The sequence below is a fragment of the Mytilus trossulus genome, chromosome 6 (genome assembly GCF_036588685.1).
Source record: "Mytilus trossulus isolate FHL-02 chromosome 6, PNRI_Mtr1.1.1.hap1, whole genome shotgun sequence".
NCBI lineage: Eukaryota > Metazoa > Mollusca > Bivalvia > Mytilida > Mytilidae > Mytilus > Mytilus trossulus.
In genome coordinates, this window is record NC_086378.1 from 64,667,731 (window position 1) to 64,680,654 (window position 12,924).

A 12,924-nucleotide genomic window follows, 5' to 3' on the forward strand; every position below is an offset into this window, starting at 1 on the left:
TGCAGTTTTATAAAGAGTACAAGAGTTATGCATACATGTATTTAAGTTACTATACACAATACACTCATTACAAGTGAATGAAATTGCAGCATGATTAATGTATACAAAAAAAAAAAGAAATCTGTCAATAAATGTATTTAACCATTAAAAATCTTACATTGAGCATATGATTGGAAATTTATTTATGAGAAGTTAGACTAAAAAAAGTGGTCGTATTCTGAATATTCGCTCAGCTCACAGTAAAAGGAGAAAAACGTACACTGTTCAGTCTGAAGGTACCTGTTCATGTAGGGGGACATGTCTTATAGCAGATTCTCTCCTTGTGGTGAACTAGCATGTTAAAAAGGAGCTCAGTGCATTATTGGTCTAGTTCTGTACAAAATATGTTAATTACATTGTATTTATATCTGAGTATCATGTCCTCTTCCTGCACTTAACTTGCCACTGGATCACATAACATCAATCCATCCACCCATCTTCTCAAAAGTAATATATCGAGTTCCAATGTTCAATATGTTCTGATTTGACTGAAGCAAGATATAAATACATGTAATATGGTATTGTCAAATAGAAGTATTAATAAGTATTAAAAACATAAACCTTGTAGACCACACAAGATGCAATTCTGACAATAAATATGACATAAAGCCAGAATATTTAAAAAAAAAAGCTAAAGTAACTGTCGAAGAGCTGGATCTAAAGCTGAACCACTTCGGGACAACAAAAATCAGAGAAATAAAAAAAAAACATAACGAAAACATTAACATGTCACGATAAAGAAAATAAATTGAAATAGGGTAAGTGTCAAAGAGAACAATTAACCCACCCCAAATATACAAAACAACTAGGCATCACTATACAGATACAGTCTGATTTAAAAAGTGTTATAATAAAACAGTACTGAAGAAATTAGTAACGAAACACTACTTACGAAATCAGTACTGAATCATTACTGACGAAATCAGTACTGTCAAAATCAGTACTGAAACAGTACAGTCAACATCAGTACTGAAACAGTACTGACAAAATCAGTACTGAAACAGTACTGTCAAAATCAGTACTAAAACAGTACTGTCAAAATCGGTACTGAAACTACTGACAAAATCGGTACTGAAACAGTACTGTCAAAATCAGTACTGAAACAGTACTGTTAAAATCAGTACTGAAACAGTACTGTCAAAATCAGTACTAAAACAGTACTGTCAAAATCAGTACTGAAACAGTACTGACAAAATCAGTACTGATTTCATTGAAAGTATAACATTATAAGTTTTCAGTCTTTCCTAACAGTACTGATATGCACGAGGGTAGAAATGTACCAAAAAAGTATAGGTAAATTATTGGTAGTGTACGAATCAGTTGATTGGTAAAATCATCTAAATATAAAATGTAATTTATATTCATTACTTTTCTCTAAAGGATCAATAATTCACGGATCTATTTAATAAATACTAATGCTCCCGGTGAAATTAAGTTTGACTCCCGGTGCCTACAACATAAAAGATAGGTTTCCTTAATAGAAACACACAAAGAAAGATACCTAAAAAGGCATAAATAAGTTAAACTATGCGCAAACGTACCATCGCTTCATCTGAAGAAATATTCTGCTTCGACATTATAAGAAATAATTCAAGTTAAACTCTAAGCGACTAAAATTAACGTGTCTCAAGAAAGTGAACTGAGAAGAATGATGTCACGAGTACGCTGACGTCGCTTTATATATAGAATAATATTGACCAATCAAATAATTCAGTTTGCGATCTCCGGGCAAACGTGCTCATTTGCGCAAGGATGGTGATTCTACGTATCCTCCGGGCACTTATATATGCACAATATTACAAATAATTCAGACGTCACATAGGATCCACATGTAACTAGATGGATTAATAAATATATTACAAAGCTAGTTATGCCGGATATATGTAGTATAATATAATGTAAGTGAAATTCCCAATTGAAGTGGTTCGTGTCCCGACTAAAATGAACATTCTGAACTGCAAGTAAAAAGTGAAAGTAGACTAAAACTACAATATGAGACTTAATACTTATATAAATAATTGTTGAAACAATATAGAAGTACACAATTCAATTTTTACAATCAGATTTAAGCAAATGGATAAAATACAATAGAACCAGATGGGATTTAACAGGGGTGTAAATAACGAAATATCTTAACAACAAGAAATATTAACAATTTAACATTTGAGACCATTTTAACTTATTTATGGATCATGAAAAGGACATAATAAGAAACCAATTTCTGGCCAGCACAACAATACCAAGATAAACCATTTTACTAAACCAAAATTGTATGACTGTTGCACGACTGTCATATGACTGTTGTAAGACACTCGTGATACAGCCGCCTTATTGTCTCACGAATACCAAATTTCGTACGATGCTCCTACAACATTAATTGTCTGTCGTACGACAGTGGTACGTTGGGCGTGCAACATAGTTTTGTTTTATTTAAAAGAATACAATTCGGCGAGATGAATGTCTGGTAAAACATACCGTCTACCGTTTGAAGATGACGGCTATTCCACCAACGACAACGCTTGACCATGCTGAATAGGCGCCTTGTCGGACCGTCCATCAAGAGCAAATATATGGCCTTGTTAACTATGATTCGAGCCCGTGACCAGTATGGGAATCAGCGAAACGTTAGTCCATGGATCTTTGTTGAAGGTTTAACAGTAAACGTCCACTGTAATTTAATTTCCTGTTTATCTTTGCTTGGAGGTTTATGCTTACTCTTCGAACTTGCTTAATTTTATATGCTAAAAAATCAGACGAGCGTTACCGGTAAGATAGACTCTCATCTAAGCATAGATTATCGTGGGAATAACAAGTCATTATTGTAATGGCACCACAATCCGAAGATCAAATCCAAATTTTAGGGTATTGATTTGTCATTCCCGTCTGAAGTTGTCGCATATACAAACTTTGAAATGTGAGCCTTACGTGTAGCTGGCGCTTTTTTCTTTGAGAATGTAAGTAATTTACTTCTTTGAAGAAGTTTAATGTACTTCCACTGCGCAAGTACATGTTACTATATGAAATGGTATTTTGTAAAAGAATCAAGGTCAAATATTTAACCAAACCGAAGTAAATCGGATTTAGGAATATAAGGCATAAAAAAATGAGACCAATTAACATTCGGTATCCGAAAGAAGAGAAGAACACATATCAGCGGTGATGAAGACATCATTTCTGCAAAATAATCTATCACCTCTGAACCTTTGACGATTCATCGTTAAAATCAATCTAATTATCCAGGTTATTAAAGAGAGGGGCGAAATATACCGGAGGTACAGTGAAACGTATAGATAGAAAATAAACCATGGCTGAAAAGAAGAAAGACAAATAATAGTCAACTTAAGACTAAGCAATACGATCCCCACCAAAAACTGGGGATGATGTCATGTGCTCTAGGATGGTGATCAGATCCTGATCCGGATGTAGCACCCGTCGTGTTGCTCATGTTACTACAAACCCGGTAAATAGTCTTAATTCGGTTGGTCACACTCGTGATGAAAAGGAAAGCATATTGTTATTACGACTTAAGGAACAAGTTTCATCTGTGAAACAGTTATTTAATAAAAGTCAACCAACTCGTGATGGTGTCCATAAAATTACGAAGGTCAAATTCAACTTCACCATTTGGAACTCTTGGTTATATACCTTCCTTGTAAGTAGTAATGCCACTGTTTGTAGATGTTATTCCCCGAGGGTATTATCAGGCCAGTAGTCTGACATGAATTATTAGTAAGGTGGTCATATTTATAAATTAGCTGTTTACAAAAACTTTTTAATTTTAGAAATACTAAGGAGTTTCTTCCTCAGGAAAAGATTACCTTAGCTGTGTTTTGAAAAACTTTTAGGAATTTTTGGTCCTCAATGCTTTTTAACCTTATTTGGCCTTTTTAAAAAATGCTCGAGCGTCACTGAAGAGTTTTTTGAAGATAAAACTCGCGTCTGGCGTAAACATAAAATTTTAATACTGGTATTTTTTTATTGTAAATTGATTCTCATGCTTTTTTATCTTGTGTTTATCATTTATATGTATATTAATGAAACATTTGGTCCACCAGTATTGCTGGGCTATCGGCTATGTATATAGTGTTTAGTATTCATTGAGTTGCATATAAATAGTAATTAGTAAAGTTGACACTTATATTTACTCAATTTCAACTTAATTAAAACCAGTTAGTATATTGCAGTTTTCAAATAAGTTTTAGATATTAAGCACATTAGTAATCAATGTTATTATTCATAAATATGTTGCACAAAATAAATAATTCAACTGTTTAAACGTCTATAAGACCAGCTGTACATATATATCTTATCTTATTACAAAACATCAACTCAATGACTAATTTTGGCTTTCAAATTTATTGCTTCTTCAGATAAATCCAAATTCATTATAGGTTCTGATTCACTTTCATGCTTACAAGCTATACATAATACTAAAATTAAAAAACCAACGGTTCTCAAAATTTTATATAAAATAAGGAATTTAAAAATTCTTTTTAAAGAAATAATATTTCTGTGGGTTCCGAGTCATGTTGTAATCCTTGAAAACACAGCTGTAGACCTTGAGGCAAAGAATGCAATGCAGTGGATGACCATTTATCTAACTGTGATAAACCATATACTGATTTTAAATCTTATATAAGAGAATATGTTTTTGATATATTGAAAAATGAATGGAGTAAAAAAGAATAGCACACGAGTATCTTTTAAAAACTGAAGATGAACCACAATGTGGACCTTGAAACTGACTGTAATTTATAAAGGACGACCGTCAATTCTAAGAAATATCCGTTCTTGTATTCAGAGCTTTTTGTTGAGTTTGTCGATCTCAATTGGGGCTCGGTTAGCGAATATAAATATGATTCATAAATTTCTTTTTTCAAACTATAGGTCGTATTTTGGGTTCACGACAATGATAGTAAATTGCATATTCCTCGTAAACAATGAAATATTTATTGATAAGGACGGTAAAATTTAATACAAATTGACAGGCGATACGGTGAAAATTTGAAGAAGCATGAATGTGTCCCTAGTACACGGATGCCTCATCTACACTCATTTTCTATGTTTAGTGAACCGTGAAAATGGGATAAAACTGTAATGTGGCATTAGAATTAAAAAGATCATACCATAGGGAAAATGTGTACTAAGTTTCAAGTTGATTTAACCTGAACATGCTGAAGCTGGACAAACGGACAAACGAAAAGACGAACGCACGCACAGACCAGAAAAACATAATTTTCATAAATTGAGCATAAAAAACATTAATAATACATATGAATATTCCGTAGTCGAGCTCATGTGTATGGTTTCAGAGGAAGCAGATAAAAATCTTAATTTGACTTAATATATGCAGGCGGAATCCCAGTTGAAATAGAACAAAAGAATCGTAGCTCTTTATTAGAGAAGGCGATAAATGTTTACTGTAATGTTTACTATAGTACCAAAAAAATAAAAAAAAAATAATTAGAAACAAACAAAACGACAATTTTTTTCTCAATTACGAAGTATTTTATTTTAAAAACACCATTTGCATAAGTTTACAATTTATCTATGTTTTTACCACGGACGGAGAACATATCAATCTATTAGTTCAGAAATTTTCGTGTCTGCCCTTCCATAATGTGAATCAGGAAAAAATTCCCCCAAAAAGGTAACGATTGTATCGAAAAGAGATAATCGAGTGCACCTTTTTATGTTGGGCGTGTTTGAGGTATATATATTTTGTCTTTAAAACGTACAAAGCAAGAGTATTTGATAAAGCATCTCGCTTCAGATTCTATCATTTTTATATATCAAAGCTACAAGTTGACTTTATAACGTAAAACATGACAGAACGAAAAGATGAAATATATGGGTCATGTGAAAAACCTATCTAATGAATTACAAAAACAGAGTAGGTGTGTTCGAATAGCTATTTTTTCTTAACGTACTTGACGACAGTCTTTTAATTTGAATGATGAAAATGCATATCTTCGAAAAAAACATTTTTTGTGTGTGTGATAACTAGGGTTTGTGATCTCCAACCACTGAAATATTTTTTCAGATTTTTTTTTAGATGATTAGGAATTTTCGAAAATTCCACCTGACCTCCAATTAGACAATAGTTTTGAGTTGAATCAAAGCAGACAAGATCATTAACTGATGCTCATTAGCTAGTAGCTACATTTGTCTTTTAAAATACAACTGACATATAATAATCGTAATGGTGCTATGTGGATAAATTTATCGGTTTTCAAGAGCAAAATTGGCAGTGCGTCATCCCTACAATGGCTACCATTTCTACGATTGTGAAAATGAACTGCCTGGCGTAATGGGGAGATAATTTTGACGAAGTAGAATCTTGACTGTATGAATAACATTTTGTATATTTACAAATTGACAACGTCCCCCCTTGTGATACGCTATTCGCACAAGACTATTTTAAGGATCTACTTTGCTGGAGCTCACCATCACTAGTTTAGTCGTATAATACTTTCAAAATAGTTTCTGTTATTTATTTGCACGACAAAATGGAAGACGATATAATATTAATAGGTGTACATTCATTGGCATTTTTAAAAATGTTTATTTATTGTACGTCATTAAAAGGAATCCCGGAAATAAAAAAAAATCGTGTCTTGTAGTTGGAAGCTGTGCACCGCATTTTTTCCATTATACTTGTAAGGTGCTATTTAATTGCGCTTTTGTTGCAGATGTTTTCCCCACTTGTTCATGTGCATGTCTTGTTGCAAATTCATTTTCAAATTCAACCCTCTTCTGTAAAAAAACATACACATGGCGAACTATGCATTTGAAGCACATCTTAGTTTCTTCTAGATACTTATAGGATAATACTCTCGTATCAATACGTTTATACCAACACGATTAACTTCATTGGATACAAAAAGGTTGTTATATAAATACGAATATTTCTTAGAAACGACGGTCACCCTTTAAAGTAACGGTCATCATTTACAAATTACGGTCATCTTAAAACTAATTACGGTCACCCTTGTTATGAATCGCTAATTCTGTTACGGTCATCTCGATTGTGATTTACGGTCATCTGAAAGATTTTTTCAAATCGAAATTCCTGTCTAATGCACATTTCTCGGTAGTATTAAGTGATTTCCATGTGAATCTTTTATAAATTTACATCGTTGAAATGTATGATTTGTAAAGAAAATGATATAGAAACACTTTAATAGACAATACAGATACTGACCTAATTTTTCATCCGACAGTTTGGGATGACCGTGAATGCAGTTACGGTCATCAGCTTTACCCTAGCGCTTAATATATTGAAATTGAATCTTAGTATGAAATAATATACAAATAAAACCGGCATGGTTATAAAATTATCTTAACCTGAATTGTTGCCGTTTATGATATCTTAAGTTTCCAAATGATTAAAACAACTTTTGTTCAAATTTCGTGGATATCGATACACAGTCTTATGGTCATGCCCAAATCAAGAACAAATAGAGTAATATCACTTGGTTTTCTACCAGTATTGCCTGGGACGTGAGCTTGTGGTTCACAACTAATTCAACAGATCCTGTTATAAATCATCTTGAGTGTGTCTTGCCTTTTTCAAAACCAAATAATTAGTATATAAAACTTTGAATCAAATTTAAATAGATATTCTTGATTAAAACCCATTTGAACATCCAAATTTTTGTCAACCTAATATGTTTAATCATTAATTGATCTTTGTCATAACTTAGACATTAAAATATATTCTCTTATTTAAAACATCAAGCTCAGAGAGTGTAATAAGGCTATATCATATGTTTCGAAATGAAGAACTGTTCATTTTTTGCTTCTGTCGAAAAACAGATATTTTGCAGATAATAAACTATTCATTATATAACGTGAATTTGACATCATGGAATTTTTCTTTCGAGCAGTTGAAAGATCCGTAAATATATATCGCTTTAGGGTTTGAAATATTTAACTCAATTATTAAACTTTGAACATCGATTATTTTGACCTTAAGATCAACGGTAAAAATTGATATACACTGATATCTCTTGGTTTTACACCTAATGCCAAATATCACAGATCAATGTCAAAAACTGAAACGTCGTATTTGACATGTGTATAACAATAAAACTCAGAAAAGGAAGGTAAATCAGATCAAAGAAATTTGACAAATCTATGGATGTATACCAGTAAAATGTTAAAACTTTACAATATAGTATTATGTTTTGTGGCTCAACTTTTGAGTTGAATAAAAATTGGAGGTTGTTCTCTTGTGCATCTTGTACCTTGTCATTTGATAAGGTCATCAAACGTAAATGCATTGGCAAACATTCACATAGCAAAATCAATTAAGGTATTATGTCTTCCCCTTTGTTACTACTTCAACACATATATTTTTATTTAAAAAAAAACCAAATTGATATTTTGTAATTTTTAGCAAATTTTGCAAAGAAAATGCATAATCAACGTTATTACTCTCAAATGTGTTACATAACATGTGATCATAAAACCAATCCCAGCTGTATAAATTATTTCGTATGTTAATTTCGTAACACAATTCAAATCAGTCATGGACACTTACAAGGATTGTACTGGTACTTTAATGGTACACTGCATGTACTGTAAGGTATCCTTGAATGTTGTTTTATGAGGGGTAGTTGTTTCAATTGGAGATTTTTTGTTTGTTGAATTATTGTTTTTTGCAGAATGTATCTGAAATTATCTTGCAAAAGTACCGATGGTAATTGATAAATCCTAATTATTTTTTGTTTGTTAATTTGTTCTCTTCCTGAACATACATGAAACAATTGCAACTGGCCGTTGAGCAAGCAATAACCAATCAATCAAAACGTGAGAGTCGTTTTAAGGTCTCAGATAGTAAAAACACGAGCGTCGTTTTAAGGTCCCAGATAGGTAGAACACGAGAGTCGTTTTAAGGCCTCAGATAGTGAGAACATTAGAGTCGTTTTAAGGTCTCAGATAGTTAAAACATGAGAGTCGTTATAAGGTCTCAGATAGTGAGAACATGATAGTCGTTTTAAGGTCTCAGATAGTGAAAACATTAGAGTCGTTTTAAGGTCTGAGATAGTGAGAACATGAAGGTCGTTTTAAGGCCTCAGATAGTGTGAACATATGAGTTGTGTTAAGGTCTCAGATAGTGAGAATATTAGAGTCGTGGTAAGGCCTCAGATAGTGCGAACATGAAGATCGTTTTAAGTTCTCAGATAGTGAGAACATTAGAGTCGCTTTTAGGTTTAAGATAGTAAGAAACATTAGAGTCGTTTTAAGGTCTCAGATAGTAGAACATGAAGGTCGTTTTAAGGTCTCAGATAGTGAGAACATGAAAGTCGTTGATATAATGTTTGCTTTTATAGGCCAAAAATAAGGACGAATACCAACGAAACAAATTGTTATGTTTATCCTTAGAACAAAACAAGTCTATAGATATTTCAAACCTTTCAAAAACCTTTTAAAATTCTCCTGATTCAAAGATTGAGTAGTAGTATATAGCAAATCTATATTTCAATTGAGGAAATATATATATTCAATGTTCGCTTAATATAATGAAATGAAATCTTAGCTTGACATAATATACAAAAAAAAACCGGCATGGTTATAAAACTATATAAACCTGAATTGGTGCCGTTAATGAGATCTTAGGTTTCCAAATGATTAAAACAATTTTTGTTCAAGTTTCGTGAATATCGATACACAGTCTTATGGTCATGCCCAAATCAAGATCAAATAGAGTAATATCACTTGGTTTTCTTCCATTATTGCCTTGGATGTGGTCTTGTGGTTCACAACTAGTTCAACAGATCCTGTTCTAAATCATCTTGATTGTGTCTTGTCTTGTCCAAAACCAAATAATTAGTATATACAACTTTGAATTAAATTTAAATAGATATTCTTGTTTCAAACCCACTTGAACATCTGAATTTTTGTCAACATAATATGTTTAATCATTAATTGAAATTTGTCATAACTTAGACAATGAAATGTGTTTTCTTATTTAAAACATCCAGCTCAGAGAGTGTAATAATTCTACATCAGTGGTTTCGAAATGAAGTATTGTTTATTTTTTTCAACTGTCGAAAACAGATATTTTGCAGATAATAATTTATTCATTATATAACGTGAATTTGACATCATGGAAGCCTTTTTTTCGGGGCAGTTGAAAGACCTGTAAATATGTATAGCTTTAGGGTTTAAAATATTTAACTCGATTATTTAACCTTGAACATCGAAGGTTAAGAAAAAAACATCAATTATTTTGACCTTAAGATCAACGGTAAAAATTGATATAAACTGATATCTCATGGCTATACACCTAATGCCAAATATCACAAGTCAATGTCAAAAACTTAAGCGTCGTATTTGACATGTGTATAACAATAAAACTCAGAAAAGGAAGATAAATCAGAACAGAGAAATTTGACAAATCTATGGATGTATACCAGTAATGGATTTAACTTTAAAATATAGTATTCTGGTTTGTGGCTTATAACTTTTGAGTTGAATAAACATTGGAGGTTTTTCTCCGGTGCATGTTGTATCTTGTCATTTGATAAGGCCATCACAAGTAAATGCATTGGCAAACATTCACATAGCAAAATCAATAAAGGTAATATTTCCCTTTCCCTTTGTTACTACTTCAACATATATATTTTTATTTAAAAAAAAAAACAAATTGATATTTTGTAATTTTTAGCAAATTTTGCAAAGAAAATGCATAATCAACGTCATTACTCTCAAATGTGTTACATAACATGTGATCATAAAACCAATCCCAGCTGTATATATTATTTCGTATGTTAATTTCGTAACACAATTCAAATAAATCATGGACAATTAAAAGGATTGTACTGGTACTGTTATGGTACACTGCATGTACTTTAAGGTATCCTTGAATGTTGTTTTTTGAGGGGTAGTTGCTTCAATTGGAGATTTTTTGTTTGTTGAAGCATTGTTATATGCAGGATGTATCTGAAATTATCTTGCAAAAGTACCCAATGGTAATTGAAAAATCCTACTTATTTTTTTTTGTTAATTTGTTCTCGTCCTGAACATACATTAAACAATTGTAACTGGCCGTTTAGCAAGCAATAATCAATCAATCAAAACGTGAGAGTCGTTTTAAGGTCTCAGATAGTAAAAACATGAGAGTCGTTTTAAGGTCCCAGATAGGTATAACACGAGAGCCGTTTTAAGGCCACGGATAGTGAGAACATGAAAGTCGTTTGAAGGTCTTAGATAGTGAGAACATTAGAGTCGATTTAAGGTCTCAGATAGTGGGAACATCAGAGTCGTGTTAAGGTCTCAGATAGTGACAACATGAGAGTCGTGTTAAGGTCGCAGATAGTGACAACATGAGAGTCGTGTTAAGGTCGCAGATAGTGACAACATGAGAGTCGATTTAAGGTCTCAGATAGTGAGAACATGAGAGTCGTGTTAAGGTCTCAGATAGTGAGAACATGAAAGTCGTGTTAATGTCTCAGATAGTGAGAACATGAGAGTCGTGTTAAAGTCTCAGATAGTGAGAACGTCAGAGTCGTTTAAAGGTCTCAGATTCGGAGAACATGAAAGTCGTGTTGAGGTCTCAGATAGTGAGAACGTGAGAGTCGTTTTAAGGTCTCAGATATTGAGAACATGAGAGTCGTGTTAAGGTATCAGATATTGAGAACATGAGAGTCGTTTCAATGTCTCAGATAGTGAGAACATAAGAGTCGTTTTAAGGTCTCAGATAGTGAGAACATGAAAGTCGTTTTAAGGTCTCAGATAGTGTGAACATGAAAGTCGTTTATATAATGTGTGCTTTTATAAGGCAAAAAAATAAGGACCAATACCAACGAAACAAATTGTTATGTTTATCATAGAACAAAACAAGTCTATAGATATTTTAAACCTTTCAAAATCCTTTTAAAATTCTCCCGATTCAAGGATTGAGTAGTAGATGTAGTCTAAAGCAAATCTATATTTTCATTGAGGAAATATATATATTCAATGTTCGCTTAATATAATGAAATGAAATCTTAGTATGAAATAAAATACAAATAAAACCGGCATGGTAATAAAATTATCTAAACCTGAATTGGTGCCGTTTATGATTTCTTAGGGTTTTAAATGATTAAAACAACTTTTGTTCAAATTTCGTGGATATCGATACAGTCTTATGGTCATGCCCAAATCAAGAACAAATAGAGTAATTTCACTTGGTTTTCTACCAGTATTGCCTTGGACGTGGGCTTGAGGTTCACAACTAATTCAACAGATCCTGTTAAAAATCATCTTGATTGTGTCTTGCCTTGTCCAAAACCAAATAATTAGTATATAAAACTTTGAATCAAATTTAAATAGATGTTCTTGATTAAAACCCATTTGAACATCCGAATTTTTTTCAACGTAATATGTTTAATCATTAATTGAAATTTGTCATAACTTAGACATTAAAATATTTTTTCTTATTTAAAACATCCGGCTCCGGGAGTGTTATAATGCTACATCATAGGTTTCGAAATGAAGTATTGTTCATTTTTTATACGCCCGTCTTTAAGACGGGACGTATTATGGTATACCGTTATCCGTCCGTCGTCCACACTTCGGACAATAACTCAAAAACACTTTCACCAATTTCCATGAAACTTCAGTGAATTGTTTATATCTATCAACGTAATCTTCCTTTCGTTTTTATTAAATTTCAGATGTTAAGTTTTGGATTTATGGGGCTTTATTCATAAAAAAAAGGGGGTCCGTCGTCCACACTTCGGACAATAACTAAAAAAACACTTTCACCAATTTCCATGAAACTCAAGTGAATTGTTTATATCTATTGACGTAAGCTCCATTTCGTTTTTTGTTAATTTCAGATTTTAAGTTTTGGATTTATAGGGCTTTATTCATAAAAAAAGTGGTCCGTCGTCC